Here is a 21,611-nt window from a genome sequence, read left to right as displayed (position 1 = left end):
ATTTATTTTCATTGAGGCGTGTGGCACTGTTCGGGCACAATTAATGGCCTCCGCGCTGACACGGGGATGCGGGCCATGAGAACAAAAAAAAGGTCGGCAGACAAAGGTACAAAGGAATGAATGGTGGCAGACAGCAGTCAAAAAAAGAAACCACAAAGCTGGAACACAAGCATCACTTGAATCGGGTTGATCTAGTTTTGTTTTGTTTAATATCTTCATACTAACATTGATGAATCTACAATATACCCAATAATTTCCAAAAGAATCAATGATAGGATGAAAAACATGTTTCATTTGAACATCTGATGACTTAGGTTATTATTTCAACTTGACAGTTTGGAAAATAATTCAGTCTTAGTTTTGGTCCGTAAAATGTTATCATTGTTTTCCGCAATACAAGCAGATATTTGCCAATGTCTGATATATTAAAAAAATAAAGTATAAAATACATATCTATTAATTGTGGCACCTCTATATGAATCCAATATCACTTTGGTATTCCCCTTTTCAATAAGAACCTGGATTCCATTTTTTTTTTTCAATTTCTTTTTTTTTTTTTTTTTTATTCTTAGGTTGAATACTTACTTTCAGCTAATTGAAAATTGTCCACTTGTTTTTTGTTGTTTCGTTCTATCTTAGGCCTTAAAATACAAAATGGTGGTTGTTCACGCATGCCTGAAGTTCACAACGTATTGGAGTCCCTTTGGTCTCCATAACACTCAGACACGGTCAGTCGGCTACCTAACCAGCCTTTGTATGGCCGTTTAGTGACGGCAGACCGAGCACATTAACGACCAACTCGGCTGGGGGTTGGCCGACATGGACAATAATGGAAGGCAGCCTGTTAAGGCATCTCAGGAACGAATAATACCAGAGATATAAAGAAACTTTTCTGTCATTCAACCAATGAGAAGTAAAACTAGTACAAAATCCGAGTTTCGAGCGCACGGCTAGCGGCAGGCACATCAGTCGCTTCATTTCCATAGCATTTGCATGATGTCAGGACATGAGCTACAAATAGGTATGAGTGTGGGGCTTAATTAGAAATGAACCAGGCTTTACAAAAAAAAACAAAAAAACACTCTTTTGCATCATAATTGAGTAAGCTGAGGGCCAGGAGAAATGGCGGCGAAGAGATGTGTATTTCTGAACACGCTCAAAGACGATTGGTAATTGCACCTAGCCGAGCTCTGAGATACTTTGTCGTTGTTTTGGGTTTTTTTCTCAGACGGAACAAAACGAAGATAGGCGCTTTGAACCACACCCAATACAATATGACAACAAAATGAAATGGTTTGGTATGCAGAGCTAGCCATTGTTTCTTAAAGTAGTTAGCTTGTCATCAGAAAAAGGACCATAGATATAATGGCAAATGTTATTGTTTTTTTTCCAAAAATTCTTTGCATCTATTTTGTTCATTAAGCATAAAAAACAACCTGCTTGGAACAATTTTTTTTGTTCGCCGAATTGGGAAGCTGAAACGTTTAGAGCACCTGGGGGTTACCAAGGTTACCAAATTGAATCGTCCCCTCAGACATGGCTGATCTACATAATTTGTTGGTATCATTCACAGCGTCTCACAGCCCGGATGATGAATGGCACAGACAGAAGATAATATTTCTGCTTGGATGTAATAAATCTTATGTAAAGTGCTTATATACAGTAGCTCTGGCGGAGAGGAAAGGGGGACGGGGACACTTCTTATTTTCTGTTTATCCCACCCTCAATGTCTTTCCTGCACATAGTGTGGATTGTTTTAAACAAAAAGTCCACATTATGTATTTAGTAGGATGAGGATCTGTGTATTTTCTAAGTTCCCCTTTTCTTGTTACACTGTGGCCTCTGTACCTGTTGTATTGCTCACAGCCCCTCTCCATCCTTTCAAAGAACAGCCCGCAGTGTCCCGCTATTACTAAAGTCACCCCCGGTGTTGTGAACCTTTGACCTGTGGCTGCACAACACCGCTGGGTATGACCCCTACATGTGGCTCGGAGGCCGGGGGATCAAATTTACTCTCGACAGTGTTGTGCTTGATACTCAAATAAACATACAATCATATTAAATGTAAAAAATTAGTCCGTTTGTGAATCCTAATTTCACACTTGACAAAAAGACTTTGTGAGCAGCAGTTACAGCCCATGAATCATTTTTATATTGTCTTACAACATCGCAACAAAAGAATTGTTAGCTTGCTAGCTCATCCGTAGTGTTTTATATTGTGTGTTAGCATTAAGCTAGCAGATTTTTGTAACCAATATCTGCTGCTTGTTGCGATGTTAGCTCCCATCATTTAGAGACAAAGACAAATTTTGCTGACAACTGAACACAGACTATTAAATTGGGTTTATGTTTTTATGTTTTTCTTCTCAGCCAAACAGGTCCTAGGCCTAGATTTTGACATAGTGCCAGTTCTACAACTAAAATGTTCCGTTTTATTGTTATGTTAAGTCAGACAAGTACAGCAGTACATATAACTGCAGTGGTAAAACATGTGTAGTAAAACATGTTTTCACTTTTTTATTTTTTTTATAGAGGCGGAAACACTAAAATGGGCAAACTCATTTTCATGTGCATGGACCTTAATATCAACATTTAGTACCCAAGGGAGTAGTAATGCCCCCCCCCTTACACACACACACACACACACACAAACACACACAGCTCTAAAACCTATACAGAACTTTGAGTCCAATTTAATATAAGAGCGGGCAGAAAGTCAAAGGCAGACCATGTCTATTAGAGAGATTACTGATCTAATTGTTTACTAATTACGTTTTTCAATCTTCCTATTATGTCTGTTTTTAATAACTCGGAATCAGGTGTACTTGACAGTAATGAATGGCTGATTTTAGATGATTGCCATCTAGCCCATTACGCGCCGAGTGTGTATGCGAGCCTCATAAAAGGGATAATTGTGCCATCTTTGCTAGCAGACACATAAAGCGCCGTGTGTGTATTGACTGGCTGACAGGCTGTGATTCCAGTCACGCTAATGGCTTTCTCAATTCTCCCGCTCCATCCATTATGCCCTGAGAGCACCCCGTCATGTTTCCAATTAATGGAGGGAAAACTATAAAAGTAAAAAGGCCGCGTGACACGGCGGACAACGGCGTGTATAAAAACACTCCCGACACACACGCGCACGTCGTGAGATAAACGTGGCTGGAAAACATCATGAAAAAAGTTTTAGCTGTTTGGTTTGAAGCTCATCTGTGCTTCAGTTTTACAGCCTCGGCTTATAATCATGATAATGTAGCGCCATGGAGGAGATAAAGAAAAACTTCCACTCTGCCTGGGTGAGAGATAGAAAAGCCCCCGTAATTTAGGCAGGAAATTACGGAGTAAGTGGCTCGGTGGCTGATCGTCAAATGAAGCCAGGGCGGCTGGATGCCAGCTATCATTAACCGGCTGGCCGCTTTCGACCAGATTTGGAATCTTGAAGGCTAAGCTAATGATAGAACCTGGCTTGCACATGAAAACACGCAAAAGGACAACATGAGATGTCAGATACACAAATGACCATCTTCCTTCAATATTTTGCACCAGCAAAAACAATCTCAAAAGAGGATGCAAAAGTCTACACACCCTTAGCCAAGCACCATGTTTTGCTAACCTTTTCCCATTAATGTAGCCTAAGGACCACCAAAATTAATTGGGCAAACCACTTGTCGTATCAGGAAAAGAAAAAAACATGCAGGTTGATTTATAATAAAACTGGAAGCAGTATGTTAGCCCCCCAAAACAACTAGCTAGCAAAAAAAACAAAAAAAAAAAACCTCAATGGAGTTGATCAGCTCACATATTATGTACCAACAGTACCTCATTGCTGCTCAATTTCCAAATTGGACTGCAAATGGATTAGGAATTAAACACAATGCAGAGAGCATTGTGTTCCCGACATTCAGCCAAGAGAGAAAGCAATTTTCTCAATACAATTGTGTTGTCTGACGGCGGCTAATAGTCTGAGGATCAGCAATCTAACAATCACGTCATCAGAGGCGTAACAGAATTAATTTTAAATGATTGACAGGGCTTCATATGCATACCACTAATCTCTGTAATTCTCCATTACCTCCCTAGACTGAAAACGCGAGGAGGGAAATGGCTGTTGGCCGAACAATCAACCGGGACTCATTTTTCACAATGTGAAGTTCAATAACGAGCAATTAGAAATTAAAAAACTGTATACTGTGTGGAGCTTCTCAGGTCAGCTCATTTGTGACATGGGTGCGTTGTTGAAAATGATACCATTAAATCGAGTGAAATCGAGTTGATAAAATAGAAACGTGCAAGCGGCAGATTTACATTATTTGCGTTTCATTTGCGGCAGACCAATTATCGGTAATGTCATGTGGACGCGAACAAATGAACATGAAAAACCGATCGATATTCATTCTGACCGCCGATTTGTACGGAAATGTGTTAGATTGCGCAATCGGAAAGGGCCTCTGTTGACTAAAGAACTGCAATGTCATTTGTGAATTTTAAATGTGAGTTTTGTCATCTGCAAAACTTAATATCATAAACATATTATATTTCTGGTTTTCTTGTTATTGTTGCAATTTTTAAAACCAAATCTATTTCGCCAAATCTGCACTAATATGTATAACATCATCGAATATTTGCTCCAATCCTCCACAAAGGTTTATTCGATTTAATGAAGTCATTATCTTTGTGTAATCCTGCTAACCTCCAATCAAAACACAACCACCCAGGTGGAAAGCACGTGCAGACCAAATTGCTAATTTGCAACATTGTTAAGATTATAGCGTCCAAATCCACTGATATTTAACGAGATGTCATCAAAAGGCAAAAATAAACACAAGTCAAATTGCTAAGAAATATGCAAAAATCATTAGAGCTGTCTTGGATGGTGCCCGCACGCCTCTTCACTTTACTGAAGGTGAAGGAGCTACTGGAGGACGGCTGAACGCAGCGTAATGGCGCGTGGGAGTCCGACATAACCGCCGCGTGTCCATCATCATCAAGAATCCTCGTCGAGGCGTGCGGCTTGACTCTTCCTAATCACTCAGGAGAAGTAGCGGCCCGACTTGACACACTCGAGGTTATGGCGTGTTGATGGAGTTATTTTTCACTTGACTTGTGCTTGTTGAATGTGACATACACTTAATTCCGTTTTCGCTTACACATTTTGCTGCCATGTTTTTTTTTTTTTTTTTAAAGCAGGCTTGGGAAAAAGAAGGAACAGCAGCTGAGGGATAAATGCATTTTTCATGATTATAGATCCTCCAGACTTCGACACTGGCAGAGAGCGCAACCTCTGCTTAAACATCTCTCCTCTGGCCAGCGGCGCTCCCCCGCGTTTGGATGGCGGCCAGACAAAAAAAGTAATTTAAACATTACATGAAATTTTATCTCAGATTTCCCATTTTTAGCCTTAAAATTGGGCACAATGAAAATGCCACTGATGAATTATGGAATCAAGCTGGATTTCTCTTGCGAACTTTCAATTGCAGACTTCCGTGACAACGAGGGCACTTTGGAGGCTGTCACTATCGAATATTTTCAGACTCGATTATTCCGTCGATTAATTGTATAATCTGATGGAATTTCCTTTGCATTAAAGTGTATTTATTTTTAGATCCCCACGATTACTGTTAACCAATTATTTGTGTTTATGTAGAATTGTTTAGTCCAAGGCGCCGTTTTTTCGGAATCGATTACTTTGACGATTAATCGAATAATGGGATACAATTTGATTTGCATTAAAGTATATTTTATTTCCCCACGATTACTGTTTCTTAACCAATTATTTATGTTTATGTAGTGATATTCAGTTTGAGGCGATTAAGTTGATAATCGACCTATTGTCGATTAATCGACTAATTTTGAGACTTCTAGGCATCAGGTCATCTCCAGTAACCGGTATCTGCAACGTTGCTTCTTCTAATTGATATTTTTCTTGCCGCTTCACTTGAACTTATTGTCAAAGACGCATTGTAATTTCACACCAAAGTGTTGAATCTCTTCCCCGTTGGGCCCCATTCATCACGGTATCTAATGTTAAATCTTATATTAAGACATTAGAAGAGTGTTCAGAGTTATCCCAAGATCACCTGTTCAAACGGGTGATATTTCATTCTCTAAGCGGAGCATTACGGCAAAGATAATACATCCACTTGATGTGTCTCCCACCCAGACCAAATTATATTTACTGCTAAATCACATTCCTCACGCTGCCGCGTTATTAGAAAATTGCATGTTGTGCGTTTGATTTATGTCCCGGCGTATCTAGACGCACCCCCCCCCCCCCAAAAAAAAAGGAAACATCCACCCTCCCACGCTTGCAGGTGAGATGAGTTCTTGCAGATTGCCGTTCGTGTCATCCTGCGGGCTAAGTGTTGTATATTAAAGAGACATCGCTACGGATTGTCACCCAGGCGCCCCCTCCACCTAGCAATGGGCCATCTTTAATTACGGCCCCGACGAAGGAGAATGCATCAGAAAAGGCCTGACAGAGCAGGCAGCGTGTAGATTATTTTAATTTGTGCCCCGCCTCTAGGTGAGCAATGCGGCCGGCCTTGACCCTCCTCTGACTGCACGGATTAATGCTTGGTAATGACTGCTGAGGCTATCATTGCGGCGGGCATCATTAATTATCCTTATTGATTGTCGCTCTCAGAGATAAAGCGTTCTGCTGACTGGAAAATACCCTCCGTGAGCAAGGTCAAGGTAGGGGGGGGGGGGGAGAAAAAAAAAAAGTCGGATAATCGCATAGATGTTCACCACACCCACAGTAGAAAATAAATATGGCTGCCACCCACTGCGTTGCTGTCGCAACATGTTGAGCTATTTTGTAAATGTCATTTCATGTATGACAAGGTTAAATACAGAGCATACAAGGAGAGTTGTGCTCAAGGCATGGGCGGTTCTAGTTCATTTTTAGGGGCTCTCCAGCCCCCCCCTGAATTGAATTGCAGTGGCCATAAAATTGAAGCTTTTTTTTTTTTTTTAAATGTATGAAACATGATTTTAAACAGTTCCCATGAATGTGCTGTGATGTCATCATTAATTGCCATCAAATGAAAAATAAGGATGCTCGCACTTAAATATTCATCACAAATATTGTAAGAAAAAAAAAAAATCTGATCTGATAAAATTCATTGCATTCAAATTCCACCTAAAAGAAGGAACTGCGTGGAGATGGCCGCAGTAGATTGCGACCTAGGTGAGGCAGCCCGGCAGAGAGCTGCGCTGCTCAGACAGATTAAGTTTCCGTAGCTGCCATAATGGAGGAGACGGCAGGAAGTCTGGGTTTTATATTTACACGCCTCTACATCACCCTGTCCTCCCATCCAATGAACTGGCCGCCCTGGTTACCAATAGCCGACCCCGCATATGTGTCCACTGAAGTGTCTCGAGCGGTAATGTAATGTTGTGTCATTTCCCCGACAGGTGAGTCCCCCTCCGACATCGTCACGAGACGCCTCGAGAGCGCCTGACCGAGCGTCTCCGGCGCTAGACTCCAAAAAAAAAAAAAAAAAAACCCCGCTGCCGACGGGAAGTGAGTGTGACAGAAATGTATTCTCTTTTCAAACGCTGTCCGCCGTAGTATAAACCCCTTGTCCTCTCTCGTCTCGGTGATTGGCACATCTTCATATGTGCCACCCGGTTCTTCCTCTTCTCATGTCAAACGACAAATATGAGCACATATAAGCGTATCCAAAAAGGGAGCTGTAGAAGAAAGTGAAGAAGCAGACAAGAACTGATGTGTTTTTAGAGCCCTACAAAAGAATGCTATGATAATGAAATTACAAAAAAAAATGAAATCATTGCTTGGCGTCAGATAAAACAAAAACCGACGGACAAGCAGACAGTGGCGGACAAAAGGTGAAAGAATAGTTCTTCTTTAGTTAGTAGCCGTTTGAAGTGTATCACAAGGAACCGTTCCAAGGACTGAAAATTCATTACTGCTTTGAAAGAAGACTACTCCACATATGTGTGTGTGTGTAGCCCATTGTATTCAGAGCAGAATTGCTAAGTAGTTGCCCGAGGCCACGAGAAGGCAGCAATGGCCAGGTATGCTAGCCATTACTGCGGGGCATCCGAGTCTATCAGACTCTCTTGAGGAAAGATCATACGGGCCATACACACTCGTATAGGTAGTGTGTGTGTGTGTCTGTTTGCAACAAAGAAAAACACGCTGGATGTCGATATGGTAAATCATGCAACGTCTGACGTCTGCTTGTGGGTTAGTCTACGCCTGCTGTATGTTTTATATGTAAACATAGTGGATGAAATACAAGATGGAAAAGAAAGAAACGGTTTTGTTATACAACTGGAAACGAATCAATACACGACCACAAGATTGGCAGGGAAGTCCAAGTAGAGGCCAAAGGGACAACGAGGTATGGGTAGGTCTTGTCATCTCTCTTTGTTTGCTAATCTTTTTGCGATTTGATCAAATGTTAGATTCCAGTTGGATGTTTTCATCAAGAGAGAATATCTTTGAGGGACATGGTCACTTTTCTTCAGGACCTCTGAGGGAGGAGTGACAGAAAAAAAAGAGTCCCAGGATGCATCAATCATGGAAGATGGGAAAAGAAAAAAAAAGTGATGCCCTTGGAGGGATGGTGGAAAATGTAAATCTGTTGTATAATTAAAAAAAAAATCATCAAAAGATGGTAGATAAGGAAGAAAAAAATTAGAATAGCTCTTTTACCATCAGTAACTTTGTTGTACATATGCACAGTGGCAGAGCTAGAGGGGGGGCTGTGGGGACACTGCCTCCCCCCCTCGATATATGCTTGGACCCCCCCAATTTCCAGACCAGTTTTTTTTTGCACATTTCCAACCATCCCCAAAGGGAATATAAAGTGAAGCTTTATCAGTGTTTTCTGAGGAAAGACATTTGTTTTGCAGAAATGTTGGCCCCCTTAACAAAAATCCTACCTGTGCCAGTGCATACATCTACATTTTAGCCTTCGTTTCGTCAAACCAAATATTTTTGTACTTTAACAGCAAGCATACATACACTATGCTAGCCTTAGAGCAAAACCATTGGAGCAGTGTAGGGGTGCTGTAGTGTCGCAGCATGATGCCCATCTATCTTTCTGACATCTCCTAACCCAATCCCACTGGGGCTAACTGAATTCAATCCTTGACATTAGATAAGCACCCCCCCGACCCACCCACTCGGAGCACAAACATGGACGCCGACGTTCGTGTTCCTACAGTCAAGTGTCACAAAGCAAAAATCAAGAAGAAAGGAACTGAAAAGGCCCACAAAGACAAAGAGAGGGGCGGGAACGAGGTTTGACGCCCTCGGGGAAGCCCATCTTGTGCCGCTTCCCTCGTTCCTTCTCCCAACTCCATCCCCACGACACCTCTTGTTCTCCCCTCCGAGCTCTCCGCTGATTATTTCGGCTTCTCGGTATCCATCGCTCTATGTTTCCATCAAACGCAGCGTTTATCTTATCATTGCCTTGACAACTGCCTATTAGTCCAAAAAGAGTCTGCGGGCTCTGTGTTCCCATGGCGATGACACGGTGACATTGCCAGACAGCTCTGAACCCACCTGGCGAGATAGCGTACACATCTCACACCTCCTAACTTCTCTTGTGCTCTTTTCAGGTGTGTTATTATTTCTGTCTCAACACATTTTATGACCCTGGCCCTGCCGCGATTTGTACATTTTCATTGAGAGGGTGTTTTCTGAGAGGCTGTAATTGCAGAAATGATTAAAATGGCTATCTTGTAATCGGATGTTTTATTTTGGAAGTACAGAGGGAACGAGCACACACACACACACACACACACGAAAGAAGAATCATTTTGCCGCTTATCAGCATGTTATCCCGCGCCTGGTGATTCACTACATTAGCAGCCTCATCCAGAAACAGCAGGAAAGAACGAGGGGGTCTCTGAGGGCAGCTCTCAGGGGCCCCGGCTCTAATAATAGAGCACAAATCATAGTCATTACTGCTCAGACAGGCCAGTGTGTCATCGTTGGAGCGCAACTCAAGCCAAGTGCTGAGGCTTCAGGTTAACTTGCGCCGTTTATTGAGTGGCGAGCCCGCTAAATAACTAGATGTGAATTCTTGTCGTTTCAAAGGATTGGCAAAATCGAAGTGACGACATGATAATGACGACTAAAAAAAAACCAGATGTATTGTTGAAGCAGTGCTGGGATTGACCTTCCGTATCGGCCTTTCAATGATGGCGAGCCATAATCGAATTTAGGCGTCCATTGATTTTAATTTCATAGTAAATGGCAGGTAACAAAACCGCAGGGCCAGCGAGCAGAGCAGTTCTTGTGATGAACAGCTAGAGAAGTTCATCCACTTCACCGAACTACAGCTTGGCAGAGGAAAAAAATCAACACTAATCGGATGAGAGGCGGCAAAACAAATTCCGCTGTCGTGCTTTCAATGTGGGAACTCCTGGGAGGAGGGGAGAGAGAACAGGGGGGGGGGGTGTGAGGGGAGAGGTAGAAAGAAAAGTGTAGATGAAGTAAGAACATATAAATGGGGAACGACGGGAAGGCGGGAAGATGAAAGAAGGTAAAAAAAAAAAAAAACAAGGGTTGAGATGAAGAGGCTCGGCTCGCCTTTTGGGATGATGCTTGCGCATAATTGACTAATGAACAGCGGGGGAATTGGAGCGGATTTGCAAATTGCTACAAATCACGTATTCCTTACTGATTTTCGAAAACAGACCATCTTTTTCTCCCCGATGATTTGTTTCTATCCAACACACATTGATTACATTTGCAGGTTTATCCCGTCGAGAATTAAAAGGCAACACTAGAATGGCTATGAATAATCGCTTAGCGCGCGTTCATCAAATAAATAATAATAAAATAAAATAAATAATATTTTGCAATGTGCATTTTTTTAATATTCGTCATGAGAGTGTTTTTCTTTCAAGCTACTTCTTTAAATTATATAAAAGTCATAGCAATAAAAAATACTGTGACTGCAGTCCAAAAAAAAATTCAACATGCATATATTTAGCATATAATGATTTGTTTTATGCTGAGCTCCACAGAATTTGTAAGTAAAGTAGGCAAAAAAAAATATCGCTAACATGGATTTGCTTTATGTTATCTTAAGAAACATGCAAAAATTTACTACATTGGCTGTTTTATTTTTTTTTAATTAGAAGACGTAAGTAAAAAAAAAAATTGCTTTTTGTATCTTCTTGTCAGTAAAAAAAATGCCAGATCAACAGAAACGTCACATCCAGGCTAAGCGCTTACTTTCTTTGCAGTAATTGAAGTGCCTTCCTACCTTAGTGTCTGACAGCTCCTTTTGACAAGTGATGCGTTTTTTTTTTTTTTGAAAGCGAATCCGCTTTCTTGGGCTCTGAGTGCTATAGACAGCAGAGATCAGTGAGGGTCAAAGTGAATGGCGCTCTCCGGCGCTGACTTACCTCTGCCTCTTGCCATCGCCCGGCACGTCATTCATTTTTATCATTAATCTGGTCTTCTTGACCGAGCTGAGATGTTCTTTTGCGTGTTCTTGGCTTCCACTCCAGCCAACGCACGGTTTAAAGATAGTCAACCGTCATACTGTAAAGAAGAAGAGCAAGAAGGAGCTTAATGACTTAATTGCATCTGAACGAATCAAAACATTTATACACAAGCAGGTCAGTTTGGATATTGGACATTTCTCTCTTCCTATTGTCGAGCGTCACTAAATCACAAGCTTCGATTGCTACACAACACACACACACACACACACACACACACACACACACACACACACACACACACACACACACACACCAAGCAGTCATCACCATTGAAAGCCACACACAGTTTAACAGAATGAAAACACAAATCAAGTCCTGGAAACGTTCCTCAATTTTACTTCCTCGGCCACTTTCCCACTCCGATTATGTGTGTGTGTGGTTACAAAGAACAGATTTCCCAAACAGGAAATGAAAGGGCTTGTTAGCGGAGAAAAGCAAGTCAGGCAAAGGCAGAGATCAGAGAGCCGGTTAGTATTCAGACTGACAAGAGCCCCACTTTGCATCAACTATCAACCCAGCTAGCTAGCTAGCAAGCAAGCCTTCACCGGTCTTTTCGACATATTTGATTTTGATCAAATACTTGGAAAGTGTCACAAGCAATCTGTGCTTATTTGAACCGTAACGTCGAATACACAAATCAGACGAAGCGTTGTAATGAGACAGACGGACTTGCGCTGTGAATAGTTGCTTTGAAAGCTTCGCCTAGTCCAAGGTTAAGCACCTTGGGTTCTGCTCCGCTTAGCCGCGTAACCATAACAGTTTAATGACACGCTATTAGGCGGCCATCACACTTGAAGCGTCATGTTCATACCGCAGCCGCTGACCGAGTCCCCCCCACATGCAGGCCAGCTTTAGGCCCTGGTCCTGCTGATTTGACATTGAAACTTGGAATGTTAATCATGTCATACACAGCAGGAAGTATCCCTGAAATATTCTTGTGAAACATTTTACTTTACATTTCCGATAATGTTCGATTTTACGATTACAGTGGAACGTCTACAATTGAACATAATGTGTTTCTCGATGCTGGTTGAGTTTCAGTCGTTCTTAAATAATGCATATAAAAATGAATTCGTTTACCTGTCGCCATTATTAAAGTCCAAGCAATAACCGATAAATAAACGATTAATCGTTTGATTATCATGCACTATGTAGAATGTACAAAATACAAAATGCTTTTTGCTCATGGTGTCAAAGGGCTAAGCTTGCAAACGACATGCGAACAAACCTGAAAAATAGGTGAACTAGTGATTGGTCGTTACCTTAAATTAGTTGAGTCGACCTTTGAGTCGAAAATCATTGCTGAAGACTCTTGCGTGATAACGCTACAGTGGTTTGTTTATTTGTATGCATTTAACCCGAGCCCTGGGTTTTTAGCCACACCAGCAAAGCCCCCAAAGCTACGCTAGTCACTTGTGATTTATTTCATATTTCCATTTGATTGGGGACTGTTGTGGGGCAATCAGGCACTCTGTGCTCGCTGTGCTGCGGCTGAGCTGTTTACATTGCACCGCTGGAGACATGTTGACATTGAGGAGGGCTGAGATGAATGGCGGAGCCGCTTTCAAGGTCTGGACAGTATTTAGATCTTATTGCCCGTTGTTGGGAATGACAAGTCAACACCGGGAATGAAATGAAGGGAGGGATGGGGGGGGGGGTCGGTGTCACAGGATGGGCATAAAAGAAAGAGGAAATTAGATTGAGCTTGAACAAAGAGGAGAGCAAGTGGGGAGTGTTGTAGTTTGGAGCTTTGTTGGTATTTTGATCAAGAGTTGCATCAAAACAGTTCAAAATGTTAATTCCTTGAAAACAATATTTGAAACCCAAAAAACTTGAACGTTCGCCCCTTAGAGGTACCCCAAGCAAGAACGACTGTGACGAGTTTATGGTTGTGATATAAAACCCGAGCGAGAGTTGGAGGATATGTATCCTGCCAGATAACAAACTGGAGCTACATTTAACATGTTCCTAAATAAAATAAAAAAATGACATTCCTGATAAAGAACATGGACCTGTCTGTCACCTTCTTATTCAGACGAAACCTCAGCGGGATACGTCAACAAGGCCGCGGGTCACTGAACGGGAATCAAAGAGTCTTCAGCTTTTTGAACTTCAGTATTCAACCGTTCCCATCCAGTTGCATCAAAAACCTGAAAAGTTTGGAGAACCTAATCAATTTACCAAAAGATTTCGTTTTTTATTTTTTATTTTTGGGGGTTTTTGTTTTGTTTGACTGCCGAGCAAGAGTCAAATCTTTGAAAAGCAGAGCCTGACATCTTTGAGAGGGGGGGGGAAGACATGCACTGAACCCACGCCTTTGTGTTCTTTTGGTCTTTGTTTGTAGAAGGTTCATACATGGAGGAGGAGGTAGTTGGCACAGTGCACCAACCTCAAGTAGCATACGCACGCACACACACACACACACACGCTCATTTGTTCTGTCTTTAAAAGCAATGTATAACGCCGCTAGATTATTATTTTAACTCGCTGCACTGATTTCAATGCCAAATGTCAAATCAGATGCAGATGACTAGGAGGGTTCTTTATGCTAATACGACGATTAATATTCTGATGATATGTCTACATGAAGCCCGAGTGTGTTTTAATATCCCGGAGAAGGATCTCCACACGGAGATGATGATGATGATGTTGATGATGATGATGAAGATGGTGTACCCACGGGCGAGCCGACGCACCAGCGAGCCTGTGTCAGCTCGACGGGAGCGCCTCGCCGTTTTACCGCAGGAAGTAACACAAAAAAAAGAGCAGCAGGAATGTTTATGAACACCTCCAATCCCGAAGGACCTGCGGGCTGACCTGATTATCGCTGCTCTGTAATTCAACAGTCGGCAAGGTGGTGTTACGCCTAAAGGGGTCTGGAAAGGAGTGTGTGCGGGTTCGAGCCTGGCTGTGCGAGTGTGTATTCCATCACTGATAGGTATCATTAGACATGGTTATTAAGTTGCATGGTGTCTCAAGCTACTCGGGTCTTTTGAATCAGAAGCGCACTCGCAGCGTCGCCCCTCGAGCGACGCACGTTCAAAAACACACAAACAGACGCACGCACAGTGAAAACTGGGGTATTTATCAGTCAAGCTTGTTTTGTTAGTGCAGGCATTCTTTTGACATGAGCTTTGACTGTGGCCTTTGTAAAAAAAGAAAAAGAAAGAAAAAAAAGGAAATCAAATAACAAGGCCGAGAGGAGCAGCGCTACCATCCCCTCCAGCATATACAAACAGAAATAAACCGGCGCTGTCTATGTCTAATAATAGAAAAACAACTTTTACTTCAAGGCTATTTCAAAGTTTCACTAGTCGTGCTAAAAGGCAAGACTATGAATCAGCCCCAGCTTAGGTATTGGGAAAATGCTTATTTCCCCAGACAGCTATTTGTTTAGTTATATTTAGTATCACAGTCGAGGGATGTGGCACAAGTGATTTGGTTGATCAGGAGTGGATTTGTTGCATGGTAGAGGAGACATTTTGCAAGTGGGAAGCAGTAGTGGGTAACCTGGCCCCCCGATCATCCTAGTGACCTACACTGTGTAACATCAGCCACTAAACATCTCAATGCACCGTTGGACCAAGCATATCAATGAAGAAATTGGGAGACGGGCTGAGGGGAAGCCTATGCGTAGCTGAGTGCTGCCATCTACTGGCCATCAAACAATTGTATAGAAAAAAATGCAAAGATAAAAATGACTTAGAATTAGCGAGAATACAATATCAGTGCAAATATTAAAATTTGAGTACTCGCTTATTCCAAGTAAACTTGATCATGCTGCTGTTTTGTGATGAATATGCTGTTCAAAAAACACCCAACACAAATATTTCTTGACCATGACTCATTTCACTCCATTTCAACTACTTGTCATGATTGATGTTTTTAGATAATATTGGCAAATATTTACCTGCCGGTAACACAAGGGCATTTAAGTTCTAAAATAAAATTGTCATGACAAGAAAACGCACGTCAATGGCGGCCATATTGGCAGTGCCACAATTCTCATCAACGGTATTGGAAAGTTTGGACATTAGGTTGGCACGCACTAGTTGTCTGTACGTTTCACGAACACGCTTTTTTTCCATATAGTACATAGAGTTGTTGTGTGTATCCTTTCCAAACTGTTTCATTTTTTTTATATATATATACTTAAAATCATTTTTCACCGTACCAGGCATTTTTAGGCTACAAAGAAAGTACAAACTATGGACGTAAAGTATCGGCAAGCTATCAGACATTGCATATCATGATCACATAATTACAGTAAATAAAGTTCTTTTCTTTTCGCCTCAGGTACGACACAAACTGTAAAAATCTCACCTCATGCTAACCCCGCCGCACTCGTCAAGCTAACAAGTGGTGATACGTGGTGAGTTATTGCCCTGACGACCAGGCCGTTGGTTCTATTCACAGTTGTGGTTTGATCTTTTATTTACAGCTCTTTTTGCTCGGTTTTTCAGGACAACTTTCCTCTCTTTGCAGTCAACACACTACAAAGGAAAACCAAACGTCTTTGGGCAGCCCTGTGCAGAATCGTGGAAGAAAGAGAAAATATCTGTACAAGCGGTACACTCGGCCACTTTGGACTAGCGTTAGCTTGAAAGTCCGCACGCAAAGTAGCCAACAGATACTGTAGACACAAAGACGGGACATTACAGAGTCAAGGTGGAGGACAAAAGCGTTTGACTTCAAGTGCAGTTGCATATTATTCACTCAAGTGATGGTCCGCATCAGGGAAATACAAGCGCCAGCTCAAACTATTATTCCGCCATTAGTTTTCTGCGGGGGTCACGATTGTGGCATAATGCAATAGCATTCATCTATTTCATTCATTTGAGTTCTTAGGGAGCGCCGGACAATTTAATTACCCGTTCTCCTCCCTGGATGTGGGAGCGGGAGAGAGCGTCTCGCCCTCCTCCCAGTCGCTCGCTCACTTCTCGTAAAGGATCGAGGGTGCCGAAACAATGATGGATAGAGTCTGAAAAGTGCATTATTTCAGATGCATTTTTGATTATTTCTACCCTCCCCCCCCTTTTTTTTTTTGGGCCGGTAATGCAATAAGCCAGATCCGGCCTGAGTTCTGTCAGGGACATGCTATTGCAACAGCTCAGGGTTTTGCTTCCCATCAGCGGGGAAGTTATTGTTTCTGAAACGAGGAGTCCTCTGTTTTATTTTTCATATACTTAGTCTTCTTTAACTTTTTTATTTTTTTGGCCCGCGTCTGTCTTTTCTCACCGCCTTTGAGACTCGGTCCGTCTATCTATCTTCGGCTCGGAGACATTCTCATTTGGACCAGTGCCTCGGATGCCCCAACAGATTGCTCCTCATTGCGGCAATTTCAAGGACCTCTTCAAAGGGAATGAATCAATAGCGCTCCAAATGCGAGGTTAAAGTAGAGGTTATGCTGATATTGTTCAACTGCAGACAATCCCTTAGCTCCCATCGTGCCAAGCAAAGCCCCATAACCTTGCGTTTTGGTTAATAGAATTCAATCTTTTAAAAAAAGACCGTATCGATTTCTCCAAATATAAACCCGAAAACGACTTCCAAACAAAGCAGGCGATAATCCTCGGGGCTAATCCTCTCGCGACGGAACTTCCGACAATCAAACGATGCAAATGTTTTCGGTGTCAATATGACACAGAAGCTGCCGGCAAGAATTGATCGCTAAGCCTTGCGAGCTCAGCTCAAGCAATAGTGGGAGAGTACTTTTGTTTTTGTGATACAAACATATACAGGTTTGCTTGCTTGACTTAAGATACTAACGAGCTATTTGGTATATGACTGGTTTTTTTTTTCAATTGAAGTCATTGAGATGCCAACAGAAAAGTCTCAGTTGGTTTCATAACAGCGATTTGCAGCTACTGTTATGTTAGCCGACCTGTCAATAAAAAAAAAAAAAAAGCTCTTTTGGCAGGCTTGAGTACCTCCCATACTGTGATTGTAGCGTACGTCCTGCACCTTGCGAACCCTTTTCCTTACAACGGAGTGCTGGGTTGTATTTTTCTTTGATTTGGGCAGCAGCTCTACACACGCAGAGCTGCGGCGCACCCACTGGGTCACGAGCGCAGGTGAAGCCGGTCCAGGTGAGTTTGGCAGGAGAAGGCAGACTGCTGCTGCAGGGTGCGAAACTCAGATTGGGCTCTGAAGCTTCGTCTTGGCATGCCGCTTCACACGCAAATAGCGTAGCACCGGGTGAGGCGGTAATTGGACCGGCTCCATCGTGCATGTGCCGTTGTCTTTTTTTAACATCCCATAAAACCGCCTGATACTAGTAGGGATAAGGCTTTTACAGTGCATTTTCCCAATGATGTTAAATAATTTTGCAAAGAATATTTCAAGGGGTCAGCAAAAAAAAAAATTACAAACTTAAACAATTCCTCCAAAAAATCGTGAATAATAATAATAATTCTAAGTCCTCTTCGCAACTCCCAGAAAAATAATAAAATACTGCTATTAGTAGGAGTCAATTATTAAGTATATTTCAGGGGGAGCAGTGCCCCTGCGGCCCCTACGCTAGCCCCGCCACTGCTGCTATGAAGAAATGAAAAGGCAAGAAACGATGATGATTGAGCAGAAGTCAAGATTTGCGTGGTCACGCGCCAAAGTGCTGAGAGACTTGGGAAACGATCGGACTGGAGGATACCGCCTCCACCTAGCACAAAATCCATTTATGATTCGTGCAGCTGGGAAAGCATTTCAACACTTATCTAGGTGCTGTTGTTTTGGTTAGCAACAGATTTGATCAGTTTCTCTTTGTATTGTGTCTACTGTTCAAATGCCACTTTTGGACAATGGGAGTGTTTAACGGTAGATTAGGATCAGGATTTAAAAAAACAATTGTGCAAACAATTTGGCATGTTAACACAAACAACACTTTCCGACCAACGTAAAAGGTCTCCAACACACACACACACACACACACACACACACACACACACACACACACACACACACACACACACACACACACACACACACACACACACACACACACACACACACACACACACACACACACACACACACACACACACACACACACACACACACACACACACACACACACACACACACACACACAGCAGATGTTTAGCAGGCCAGAGGTCTCTTGGCGCGGCCTTCTCTGGTGACATTTTGTCAGTGGGCGAGCGTGGCACGGCGGCCGCGCTGATGTGATTAGCTTTGTGCTTTGCTGTCGCGGTGACCTGGCCAAGATTGATGGGAGGGGTGGGGCTGGGGTGTGGAGGCATTTTAGAGAGGGGACAGGCTTAAAAGGTCAAAGCTCTGAGGTGAAGCCTCGGCTGTTGACTTTACGGAGATTCAGGTTGATGGGAGTTGGACACCTGTAATGATCCCACAGCTCTGTGGGAGGCTCCATAAAATGCCACTCGGTGGGTTTGATTGCAAGACTTGAGAGGAATTTAGATTCTAGTTTGTTCTTTTTTCCTTCTCATCTAACATCTTTTGTCTTCCCTTCTTTCCATCCTTCTCTCAGCACTGGTTTGTGTGTTTTCTCCAGGACGTTTCCCATCATTGTTCTTCACGCATTTATGTTTCCTGCCCCGTCTCAACCCGAGGCCGGCTCCATTCGTCTTACCGCCACCTGGAAGCATTGGCGGAGTTTCCTCGTCCGACGCTCGGGAGATCTCGCCCCAAACTCGGGGAACCTGTCAGGCTAATTATAGGAAAACAAACGTAGCGCATTCCAGAGACTTAGCGTTGCTTATTAGGACTAAAAGTCAAACTTGGTGATTCATTAGGAAAAGGAAATGTGAGTAGACAGATCAGCGAGAGGCTAGAAAGTCGCGGAGAGATGAAGTTGAGAGGAAATGGAGAAGTGTGTGGGAATAGAGGCAGAGTGTGTGTGTGTGTTTCTAATTTCAATTGTTAAAAGTGTGGCGCCAGAACTGTTCTGATGATGAAAAGTTGTGCAGGTTTGTACATGTTATGACTCCCGTTAATTGCGGAAAATCTTTTAACTATTTATCAAATCTCTTTTTTTTTTTTTAGATTTTCAATATTTGGTATTTAAACATAGGTGTGTAGACGATTTTTTTCTTATATATGACTTGCAATAGCAGATTAAGAGGAATGTATTTTTTTTCCCGTGTGGTGACATACAAACTGCACTTTTGGTTGACACCTGTTCCAAATACGCACAGCACGTTTCGTAACGGAGCTTTCGTCTCGTCGCACATAGCAGCGACTTTTCTTCATGTGATATTTTGCTTTGCCTCTAATGAGTTGTAAGTGGCCAACACTTTCTTGGGCAGGAAACTCATGTCAAACTAATTAACTTTTAATGAGAGGAAACTCACTGATTAGAGTGTTTACCTTGGCAAATGAGACTATTAATTCGCTTGGTTTGAGGAGTCGGGTGAGAAGGGCCCCATGCTTTTTACACACACGCACGCACACACACACGAAGCCAAGCCCCTGCTCAGTCTGTTTGACCATCTGCTAAAGCTGCCCGGCTTCCAAAGCTTCCCTTCAACCTGCTGCCCACTACTGCTCTCTAGTGATGGAATTCTCAAGATGTTCTGTTGGGTATTTTTCTTTTTTTTGTCTTTATTTTTGATTTTTTTTATCCAGAAAAGCACATTTAGTAATTATGGCTATTAAAACTCAAGAGGAGGTCTTTCTAGATTTGTGCTCATTTGAATGGATGAGAAAGAGCAGATGTCAGAAAAGGCCGAGATTTGCTGGATGGTTCTCAGAATGTATGGTCCGGCCGGGCGCTCAAACATTGACCCACTTTGAGTCGATTCAAATTTTTTCCCTTTGTAATTTAAAAAAAACAACAACTTCACTGAGATATGTGCTGATGCTTCGTATCCGAGTTTATTGGTAAGGACAGATAAACAAATAATTATTTTGCCGTATTCTTGACTGACTCTGAATGGCTAATTTGATGTGAGATGTTTCAACAGGCAAAAGCGCATGAGAAAGCGCTAACTTAGTACAAGTGAACTGGATGCAGCGTGCCACTCGGCGCTATTCCCAGAACGGGTTTGGTTTTGATGTTTGGTGTTCGGCGCGTGCCTCTTAGAACCTGGCAAATGTGCCCGTTTCATCTCTCAATTACTGTCAGCGTTTGAAGCGCTGATGTTCCTACCTTCATCCCTCACAATATGGCTCAAGTTTGTTGAAGTATGTGAAATAAAGGCACCAGCCCAAAAAACAAAAGCGTGAGCCACGCGGGCCTAGCAGCTGTTAAGGTTTCAAAGCCTGCCCGAGTACTTAAGATGAAATCCATTTTGTTTCAAGTTGCGCACCCCGCCTTGCCTGATGAGGGCTCAAGGGGTGAGGAGAGAGAGAGACAGATGGAGACGGAGAGAGGCCGAGGGAGCGCACCAGAGAGAAATCTGTTTGATTTGTCAGAAGTTTTTTAATTTAATCTACAGCTGTCAGGATGGCGGCGATGCACACCTCGTCGCCGCCTTTTATCTGACTGATTTCACCTCAGGCGCCAGACACTCGTCTCTAATACACACATACACGCACGCCGCACAAATGAGAGGACGTACGACAATTCATTTGCTAAAAAACACAAAAGGAATAAAAGTCGAGAACTAACAGTGATTCTTGTATCTGGGATTGAAAGTGACTTTGTTAAAGCTCCTGTGTAAAGCGGATGACATCGAGAGACTCAAAAGCAATTGTTTGACAACACAATGCTTGTGTTATCTAAGCATATGATAAATTGCAAATGACCAAATGCAATGGATTCATGAAGAAGACCTCCAAAGTTGAACACCCCAATGTTGAATCATTTGGAGTCGCCTGGATATACCTCAAAAGTCATACAAAGGTTGCAAACAGTTTTTTTTTTTTTTTTTAATTCTCCACAGAATAAATACCTTGAATTCAAATGTAAAACATATTTACTGTCCATGTTGATTCTTTGGCTGCTTCTTAAGGATTTTTGTTGTTGTAAGTTGCTTTCGGCATGAAAATAAATATAGCTTTCTTGACAAGACACTTTGGAACAAACGCCGGACTTTTCCCATGACTTTCACTTGTCCTCCACAGTTGGAGGCAAAATATGTTCAAAGCTGTTGCTCTCCATATGTTTTATGGATTTACTTCCTCAGTGTCTACTTTTTATA

At 42.3% G+C, this 21,611-nt stretch overlaps 1 long non-coding RNA gene across 1 annotated transcript in view; it reads right to left on the bottom strand.

The window, feature by feature from the left end:
- LOC147054306 (uncharacterized) overlaps nucleotides 1–21,611 on the bottom strand; it is a 47,781-nt gene that overhangs the window by 25,057 nt on the left and 1,113 nt on the right. The window contains exon 2 of the long non-coding RNA XR_015066640.1: nucleotides 11,395–11,533. This is a non-coding gene — a long non-coding RNA (uncharacterized LOC147054306). The remainder of the gene's footprint in view (nucleotides 1–11,394; nucleotides 11,534–21,611) is intronic.

The sequence above is a fragment of the Syngnathus leptorhynchus genome, chromosome 7 (genome assembly GCF_054491065.1).
Source record: "Syngnathus leptorhynchus isolate UIUO chromosome 7, UIUO_Slep, whole genome shotgun sequence".
Classification (NCBI taxonomy): Eukaryota; Metazoa; Chordata; class Actinopteri; order Syngnathiformes; family Syngnathidae; genus Syngnathus; species Syngnathus leptorhynchus.
The sequence above is the reverse complement of the archived record's forward strand: the minus strand, read 5'-3'. Positions and strand labels throughout refer to the sequence as shown.